This window comes from Mustelus asterias, unplaced genomic scaffold (genome assembly GCF_964213995.1).
Source record: "Mustelus asterias unplaced genomic scaffold, sMusAst1.hap1.1 HAP1_SCAFFOLD_42, whole genome shotgun sequence".
Taxonomy (NCBI): domain Eukaryota; kingdom Metazoa; phylum Chordata; class Chondrichthyes; order Carcharhiniformes; family Triakidae; genus Mustelus; species Mustelus asterias.
This window is the reverse complement of record NW_027590119.1, coordinates 599544-609195: the sequence shown is the minus strand read 5'-3', so window position 1 is coordinate 609195 and position 9652 is coordinate 599544. Positions and strand designations below refer to the sequence as shown.

The following is a 9652-nucleotide window of genomic DNA, read 5'->3' as shown; positions in this document are numbered from 1 at the left end:
CTTAGATAATTGCGGGACGAACGCTTTAAAATTTTGATGTTTGAGATAAATTGAGCAATCAGATTGAAAGTAACGATTATCTTCCTGAATTCAGTGACATGGGCTCTCAGTCTCACCATCGGAACCTGCAGCAACACAACGTAGTTGAACATTGCAGACAGGCAGATTTGCTCTAGCGTGCTTGAAGCTGTTTCTGTAGTGTAGTGGTTAACACATGCGCCAAACAAGCAAACAGTCCCCGCTTCGAAATCAGGTAGAAACATTCATTAAGCTTTCTCATGTCGCGTAAGGGCAAATTGCTTGATTTCAGTTTATTGCTCAACATTATCCGAAACCCGATGTTCAAGGCATGTTATCATTGCTCTGGCATCATTCGCAAGTGTTTTCTGTGAAATAAGAAACGATTTTTTTTGACGCACTGACAGGAAAGTTCGATTTTGACGCCGAGCACATATTCGCATCTCATTCAGACTACAACAAAATTAAATGGGTTTATAGATGCAGATTAATGTGGTTAATCACCATCTGAAATATCTGACAGTAGTGTGTGTTCAAAAAGACAGATACAAGTGATGCTGTAAGTGAACTAGAGGAAATGGCGCATATTTCACAGAAGAATCATTTTTTAAATGGTTTTTCGTCACGAAGAAACAGGAAAAGCCACTCAGACAGATGAGGGAATCGAGACTCAGTGCGGATCTACTGGACTGTTCTGGAATTTATGCGCCTGAATGTTTCACGCCCATAATTAAAAAGGCTCAGGGGTCCCTAACAGATAATTCTTGATTCTCCTCCATTTCAGAATCAGATTGAAAGTAACGGTTATCTTCCTGAATTCAGTGACATGGGCTCTCAGTCTCACCATCGGAACCTGCAGCATCACAGCGTAGTTGAACATTGCAGACAGGCAGATTAGCTCCACTGCTGTTCAAGCGGTTTTTGTAGTGTAGTGGTTATCACGTTCGCCTAACACGCGAAAAGTCCCCGGTTCGAAACCAGGCAGAAACATTCATTAAGCTTTCTCATGTCGTGGAAGGGGAAATTGCTTGTTTTCCGTTAGTTGCTCATCATTATCCGTGCCTCGATGTGAAAGGCAGGTTATCATTAAGCTGTTTGTGTGGTGTAGTGGTTACCACATTCGCCTAACAAGCGGAAAATCGCCGGTTCGAAACCAGGCAGAAACATAGGGCGGCACAATGACGCAGCAGTTAAGACTGCTGCCTCAAGGTCCCAGGTTCGATTCCCGGTTTGGATCACTGTCTGCGCGGAGTCTGCACCTTCTCCCCGTGTCTGCATGGGTTTCCTCCGGGTGCTCCGCTTTCCTCCCACAGTCTGAAAGACATGCTGGCATCACCCTCAAATGTTTTCTGTGAAATAAGAAACGCTTTTTTTGACGCACTGACAGGAAGTTTCGATTTTGACACCGAACACTTATTCGCATCGCGTTCAGTCTACAACAGAATTTAATGGGCTTGTAGGTGCAGACTAATATGGTTAATCACCATCTGAAATATCTGATAGTAGTGTGTGCTCAAAAAGTCATAATGCAAGTGAACTAGAGGAAATGGCGCACATTTCACACAAGATCTATTTTTAAATCGTTTTTCATCACTGAGAAAGAGGAAAAGCCACTCAGACAGATGAGGGAATCGAGGCTCAGTGCGGATCTACTGGACTTTCCGGTAAAGGTTCGGAAGCTATGCGCATGAATGTTTCACGCCCAGAATTAAAAAGGCTCAAGTGTCACGAACAGATCATTCTTGATTTTTCTCCATTTAAATGAGGTTGACTTTGTTTAAAATCTGACGATAGTCAATCTCAAATTTGCGATGTGTATTACCCGATGAGTCGCTTCGTTCTGTTGGGCAGTTTTGTTTGCAATTCAGTGATGTTCAATTTCAGAGATATTCAATTCATAATGAAGACATATATGTTAAATAACGCATTGATATTAAATATTGAAACACATACTGAGTACAATTGTACAATGAGCTTTGATAAAGTGTCATCTGGACTCGAAACGTCCGCCCTTTTCACTCCTTACAGGTGCTGTCAGACATTGTGAGATTTTGCAGTATTTTCTCTTTTCTTATCCGCAGTAATTTGCTTTTATTACTGAGTACAATTGATTGAGATGATTCGAAGAAAGATGAAAATGATGCATTAACGAATGGGCAGAAATCATTGCTCACTTAGATATTTGCCAGAAGAACGATTTTAATTTTTGATGTTCGGGATAAGTCGCAGAATCAGATTGAAAGTAACGGTTATCTTCCTGAATTCAGTGACATGGGCTCTCAGTCTCACCATCGGAACCTGCAGCATCGCAGCGTAGTTGAACATTGCAGACAGGCAGATTTGCTCCAGTGCGCTTCAATCTTTTTCTGAAGTGTAGTGGTTATCACATTCGCCTAACACGCGAAAGGTCCCTGGTTCGAAACCAGGCAGAAACACTGATTAAGCTTCCTCGTGATGCTTAAGGGAAAATAGATTGATTTAAGTTTGTTGCTCATCATTATCCGAGCCTAGATATGAAAGGCATGTTACCATTGCTCTGACATCACCCTCAAATGCTTTCTGTGAAATAAGAAACGCTTTTTTTTGACGCACTGACAGGAAAGTTCGATTTTGACACCGAGCACTTATTCGCATCTCGTTCAGTCTACAGCAGAATTTAATGGGTTTATAGGTGCAGACTAATATGGTTAATCACCATCTGAAATATCTGACAGTAGTGTGTGCTCAAAAAGACAGATACAAGTCATACTGTAAGTGAACTCGAGGAAATGGCGCACATTTCACAGAAGAATCTTTTTAAAATCGTTTTCATCACTGAGAAACAGGAAAAGCCACTCAGACAGATGAGGGAATCGAGACTCAGCGCGGATCTACTGGACTTTCCGGGAAAAATCCAGAGGTTATGGGCATGAATGTTTCACGGCCGTAATAAAAAAGGCTCAACTGTCATGAACAGATCATTCTTGATTCTCCTCCATTTAAATGCAGTTGACTTTGTTCAAAAGCTGACCAGAGTCAATCTCAAAATTGCGGTCTGTATTACCCGGTGATTCGCTTCGTTCTGTTGGTCAGTTATGTTTGGAATTCAGTGATGTTCAATTTCAGAGATATTCAATTCATAATGAAGACATATGTGTTAAATAATGCATCGATATTAAATATTGAAACAAATACTGAGTACAATTGGACAATGAGCTTTGATAAAGTGCCATCTGGATTCGAAACATCCGCCCTTTTCACGCCTTACAGGTGCTGCCAGACATTGTGAGATTTTGCAGCATTTTCTCTTTTGTCTTCTGCAGTAATTTGCTTTTATTACTGAGTACAATTGATTGAGATGATTCGAAGAAAAATGAAAATGATGCATTAACGAATGGGCAGAAATCATTGCTCCCTTAGATCTTTGCCAGAAGAACGATTTTGAATTTTGATGTTCGGGATAAGTCGCAGAATCAGATTGAAAGTAACGGTTATCTTCCTGAATTCAGTGACATGGGCTCTCAGTCTCACCATCGGAACCTGCAGCATCACAGCTTAGTTGAACATTGCAGACAGGCAGATTAGCTCCACTGCCATTGAAGCTGTTTCTGTAGTGTAGTGGTTATCACGTTCGCCTAACACGCGAAAAGTCCCCGGTTCGAAACCAGGCAGAAACATTCATTAAGCTTCCTCATGTCGTGGAAGGGAAAATTGCTTGTTTTCAGTTCGTTGCTCATCATTATCCGAGCCTCGATGTGAAAGGCATGTCATCATTAAACTGTTTCTGTGGTGTAGTGGTTATCACATTCGACTAACACGCGGAAAGTCGCCGGTTCGAAACCAGGCAGAGACATAGGGCGGCACAATCGTTAAGACTGCTGCCTCAAGGCGCCAGGGTCCCAGGTTCGATTCCCGGTTTGGATCAGTGTCTGCGCGGAGTCTGCGTCTTCTCCCCGTGTCTGCATGGGTTTCCTCCAGGTGCCCCCCTTTCCTCCCACAGTCTGAAAGACATGCTGGCATCACCCTCAAATGCTTTCTGTGAAATAAGAAACGCTTTGTTTTGACGCACTGACAGGAAATTTCGATTTTGACACCGAACACTTATTCGCATCTCGTTCAGTCGACAGCAGAATTCAATGGGTTTATAGGTGCAGACTGATATGGTTAATCACCATCTGAAATATCTGACAGCAGTGTGTGCTCAAAAAGACAGATACAAGTCATACTGCAACTGAACTAGAGGAAATGGCGCACATTTCACACAAGATCTATTTTTAAATCGTTTTTCATCACTGAGAAACAGGAAAAGCCACTCAGACAGATGAGGGAATCGAGGCTCAGTGCGGATCTACTGGACTTTCCGGTAAAGGTCCGGAAGTTATGCGCCCAAATGTTTCAGGCCCATAATAAAAAAGGCTCAAGTGTCACAAACAGATAATTATTGATTTTTCTCCGTTTAAATGCGGTTGACTTTGTTTAAAAGCTGACGATAGTCAATCTCAAATTTGCGATCTGTATTACCCGATGAGTCGATTCGTTCTGTTGGGCAGTTTTGTTTGCAATTCAGTGATGTTCAATTTCAGAGATATTCAATTCATAATGAAGACATATATGTTAAATAACGCATTGATATTAAATATTGAAACAAATACTGAGTACAATTGTACAATAAGCTTTGATAAAGTGTCATCTGGACTCGAAACGTCCGCCCTTTTCACTCCTTACAGGTGCTGTCAGACATTGGGAGATTTTGCAGCATTTTCTCTTTTCTCATCCGCAGTAATTTGCTTTTATTACTGAGTACAATTGATTGAGATGATTCGAAGAAAGATGAAAATGATGCATTAACGAATGGGCAGAAATCATTGCTCACTTAGATTTTTTCCAGAAGAACGATTTTGAATTTTGATGTTCGGGATAAGTCGTACAATCAGATTGAAAGTAACGGTTATCTTCCTGAATTCAGTGACATGGGCTCTCAGTCTCACCATCGGAACCTTCAGCAACACAGCGTAATTCAACATTGCAGACAGGCAGATTTGCTCCAGTGCGATTCCAGCTGTTTCTGCAGTGTAGTGGTTATCACATTCGCCTAACACGCGGAAGGACCCTGGTTCGAAACCAGGCAGAAACACTCATTGAGCTTCCTCATGTCACGTGAGGGAAAATTGATTGATTTTAGTTTGTTCCTCATCATTATCCGAGCCTCGATGTTAATGGCATGTTATCATTGCTCTGAAGTCACCCTCAAATGCTTTCTGTGAAATAAGAAACGCTTTTTTTTGACGCACTGACAGGAAAGTTCGATTTTGACACCGAACACTTATTCGCATCTCGTTCAGTCTACAACAGAATTTAATGGGTTTATAGGTGCAGACTAATATGGTTCATCACCATCTGAAATATCTGACAGTAGTGTGTGCTCAAAAAGACAGATACAAGTGATGCTGTAAGTGAACTCGAGGAAATGGCGCACATTTCACAGAAGAATCCTTTTAAAATCGTTTTCATCACTGAGAAACAGGAAAAGCCACTCAGACAGATGAGGGAACCGAGGCTCAGCGCGGATCTACTGGACTTTCCGGTAAACGTCCAGAAGTTATGCGCAAGAATGTTTCACGCCCGTAATAAAAAAGGCTCAACTGTCACGAACAGATCATTCTTGATTCTCCTCCATTTAAATGCAGTTGACTTTGTTTAAAATCTGCCCATAGTCAATCTCAAATTTGAATCTGTATTACCCGGTGATTCGATTCGTTCTGTTGGTCAGTTATGTTTGCAATTCAGTGATGTTCAATTTCAGAGATATTCAATTCATAATGAAGACATATGTGTTAACATATGTGTTAACTACAATTGTACAATGAGCTTTGATAAAGTGTCATCTGGACTCGAAACGTCCGCCCTTTTCACTCCTTACAGGTGCTGCCAGACATTGTGAGATTTTGCAGCATTTTCTCTTTTCTCATCCGCAGTAATTTGCTTTTATTACTGAGTTAATTAATTGAGATTGTTCGAAGAAAGATGAAAATGATGCATTTACGAATGGGCAGAAATCATTGCTCCCTTAGATATTTGCCAGAAGAACGATTTTGAATTTTGATGTTCGGGATAAGTCGCAGAATCAGATTGAAAGTAACGGTTATCTTCCTGAATTCAGTGACATGGGCTCTCAGTCTCACCATCGGAACCTGCAGCATCACAGCGTAATTCAACATTGCAGACAGGCAGATTAGCTCCGCTGCTATCCAGATTGTTTCTGTAGTGTAGTGGTTATCACGTTCGCCTAACACGCGAAAGGTCCCCGGTTCGAAACCAGGCCGGAACTTTCATTAAGCTTCCTCATATCGTGGAAGGGAAAATAGCTTGTTTTCAGTTCGTTGCTCACCATTATTCGAGCCTCGATGTGAAAGGCATGTTATCATGAAGTTGTTTCTGTGGTGTAGTGGTTATCACATTCGCCGAACACGCGGAAAATCGCCGGTTCGAAACCAGGCAGAAACATAGGGCGGCACAGTATTTCAGCCTGCTGCCTGAAGGCGCCAGTGTCCCAGGTTCGATTCCCGGTTTGGATCACTGTCTGCGCGGAGTCTGCATCTTCTCCCCGTGTCTGCATGGGTTTCCTCCGGGTGCTCCGCTTTCCTCCCACAGTCTGAAAGACATGCTGGCATCACCCTCAAATGCTTTCTGTGAAATAAGAAACGCTTTTTTTTGACGCACTGACAGGAAATTTCGATTTTGACACCGAGCACATATTCGCATCTCGTTCAGTCTACAACAGAATTTAATGGGTTTATAGGTGCAGACTAATATGGTTAATCACCATCTGAAATATCTGATAGTCGTGTGTGCTCAAAAAGACAGATACAAGTGATACTGTAAGTGAACTAGAGGAAATGGCGCACATTTCACAGAAGAATCTTTTTTTCAAATCGTTTTTCATCACGAAGAAACAAGAAAAGCCACTCAGACAGACGAGGGAATCGAGACTCAGTGCGCATCTACTGGACTTTCCTGTAAACATTGAGTTTGGTGAATTTTGTTGTTTCAACTGTGGATGTCGGCTCTGCAACGCTCACATTTGCATCACTTCCAGTGTTTTCCTCCGCTGAGATTCCAGACTCTGTTGTCTCAGTAACAGCAGCACGAGGCTGGGACTGTTTTGGACTTTGGTGATCACCTTGGGTTTGTGGATCCTTATCTGTTTCTGGAGTAAAGTAACTGTCAACCTTTGGTAATTTTTTGAGTTGCTCTTCAAGCTGGTGCTTTCTTTTTCTTTTCTGGTATCCGCTCTTAAATGTTCTCAGCATTGTAAACCTTCTGAAATTTTGTGAGGCCCCTGCGGATTGTGAGGCCCTAAGCTGTAGCTTATTTAGCCTAAATCCGGCACTGGAGTCACCGTTACTCATCTCTGAAAACAGACAACAGACACGCAGCGTGTTAGAAGGAGTAACAACAGCGGAATAATGGCCTAGAGATGGAAATGGGCAATGAATATGGTGATTGGCGGATTTCAGTCAAAGGTTCAAAATGGCCGCCCTGTGATCGGGACAATTTGTGGAGATGCCGGCGTTGGACAGGGGTGAACAAAGTAAGAGTTTTACCAACACCAGGTTAAAGTCCAACAAGTTTATTTGGTAGCAAATACCATTAGCTTTCGGAGCGCCGCGCCTTCGTCAGATGGAGTGGAAATGTGCTCTCAAACAGGGCACAGAGATACAAAATCAAGTTACAGAATACTGATTAGAATGCGAATCCCGACAGCCAACCAGATCTTAAAGATACAGACAATGTGGGTGGAGGGAGCATTAAGCACAGGTTAAAGAGATGTGTATTGTCTCAAGACAGGATAGCCCGCAAGTCCAGAAGGTAAGCTGTGGGGGTTACTGATAATGTGACATAAATCCAACATCCCGGTTTAGGCCATCCTCATGTGTGCGGAACTTGGCTATCAGTTTCTGCTCAGCGACTCTGCGCTGTCATGTGTCGTGAAGGCCGCCTTGGAGAACGCTTACCTGAAGATCAGAGGCTGAATGCCCGTGACTGCTGAAGTGCTCCCCAACAGGAAGAGAACAGTCTTGCCTGGTGATTGTCGAGCGGTGTTCATTCACCCGTTGTCGGAGCGTCTGCATGGTTTCCCCAATGTACCATGCCTCGGGACATCCTTTCCTGCAGCGTATCAGGTAGACAACGTTGGCCGAGTTGCAAGAGTAGGTACCGTGTACCTGGTAGATGGTTTTCTCACGTGAGATGATGGCATCCGTGTCGATGATCCGGCACGTCTTGCAGAGGTTGCTGTGGCAGGGTTGTGTGGTGTCGTGATCACTGTTCTCCTGAAGGCTGGGTAATTTGCTGCGGACAATGGTCTGTTTGAGGTTGCGCGGTTGTTTGAAGGCAAGAAGTGGGGGTGTGCGGATGGCCTTGGCAAGGTGTTCGTCTTCATCAATGACATGTTGAAGGCTCCAGAAGAGATGCCATAGCTTCTTCGCTCTGGAGAAGTACTGGACGACGAAGGGTACTCTGTCCACCGTGTCCCGTGTTTGTCTTCTGAGGAGGTCGGTGCGGTTTTTCGCTGTGGCGCGTCGGAACTGTTGGTCGATGAGTCGAGCGCCATATCCTGTTCTTATGAGGCAATTTTACAACTCATCCGCTTCATCCTGGACCACAATGTCTTCACCTTCAACAACCAGTTCTTCATCCAGACACACGGAACAGCCATGGGGACCAAATTCGCACGTCAATATGCGAACATCTTCATGCACAGGTTCGAGCAAGACTTCTTCACTGCACGGGACCTTCAACCGATGCTATACACTAGATACATCGATGACATTTTCTTCCTTTGGAGTCATGGTGAGCAATCACTGAAACAACGATATGATGACATCAACAAGTTCCATCCCACCATCAGACTTACCATGGACTACTCTCCGGAATCGGTTGCATTCGTGGACACACGCATCTCCATTAAGGATGGTCACCTCAGCACCTCACTGTACTGCAAGCCCACGGATAACCTCATGATGCTCCACTTCTCCAGCTTCCACCCTAAACATGTTAAAGAAGCCATCCCCTACGGACAAGCCCTCCATATACACAGGATCTGCTCGGATGAGGAGGATCGCAACAGACACATCAAGACGCTGAAAGATACCCTCATAAGAACAGGATATGGCGCTCGACTCATCGATCAACAGTTCCGATGCGTCACAGCGAAAAACCGCACCAACCTCCTCAGAAGACAAACACGGGACACGGTGGACAGAGTACCCTTCGTCGTCCAGTACTTTCCCGGAGCGGAGAAGCTACGGCATCTCCTCCAGAGCCTTCAACATGTCATTGATGAAGACGAATATCTCGCCAAGGCCATCCCCACACCCCCACTTCTTGCCTTCAAACAACCACGCGACCTCAAACAGTCCATTGTCCGCAGCAAACTACCCAGCCTTCAGGAGAACAGTGACCACGACACCACTCAACCCCGCCACAGCAACCTCTGCAAGACGTGCCGGATCATCGACACGGATGCCATCATCTCACGTGAGAACACCATCTACCAGGTACACGGTACCTACTCTTGCAACTCGGCCAACGTTGTCTGCCTGATACGCTGCAGGAAAGGATGTCCCGAGGCATGGTACATTGGGGAAACCAT

The 9652-nt window shown here is 44.0% G+C and overlaps 5 non-coding genes across 5 annotated transcripts; all 5 read left to right on the top strand.

Moving 5' to 3' along the window:
• Positions 1-935: 935 nt before the first annotated feature.
• trnav-aac (transfer RNA valine (anticodon AAC)) lies at positions 936-1008 on the top strand. Its single transcript has one exon. It is a non-coding gene; the product is annotated as a tRNA-Val (tRNA).
• A 1378-nt stretch (positions 1009-2386) lies between these two features.
• Positions 2387-2453, top strand: trnav-aac (transfer RNA valine (anticodon AAC)). Its single transcript has one exon. It is a non-coding gene; the product is annotated as a tRNA-Val (tRNA).
• Positions 2454-3601: 1148 nt separating this feature from the next.
• trnav-aac (transfer RNA valine (anticodon AAC)) lies at positions 3602-3674 on the top strand. Its single transcript has one exon. It is a non-coding gene; the product is annotated as a tRNA-Val (tRNA).
• A 1384-nt stretch (positions 3675-5058) lies between these two features.
• On the top strand, positions 5059-5131 carry trnav-aac (transfer RNA valine (anticodon AAC)). Its single transcript has one exon. It is a non-coding gene; the product is annotated as a tRNA-Val (tRNA).
• A 1121-nt stretch (positions 5132-6252) lies between these two features.
• On the top strand, positions 6253-6325 carry trnav-aac (transfer RNA valine (anticodon AAC)). Its single transcript has one exon. It is a non-coding gene; the product is annotated as a tRNA-Val (tRNA).
• The last annotated feature ends 3327 nt before the right edge of the window (positions 6326-9652 follow it).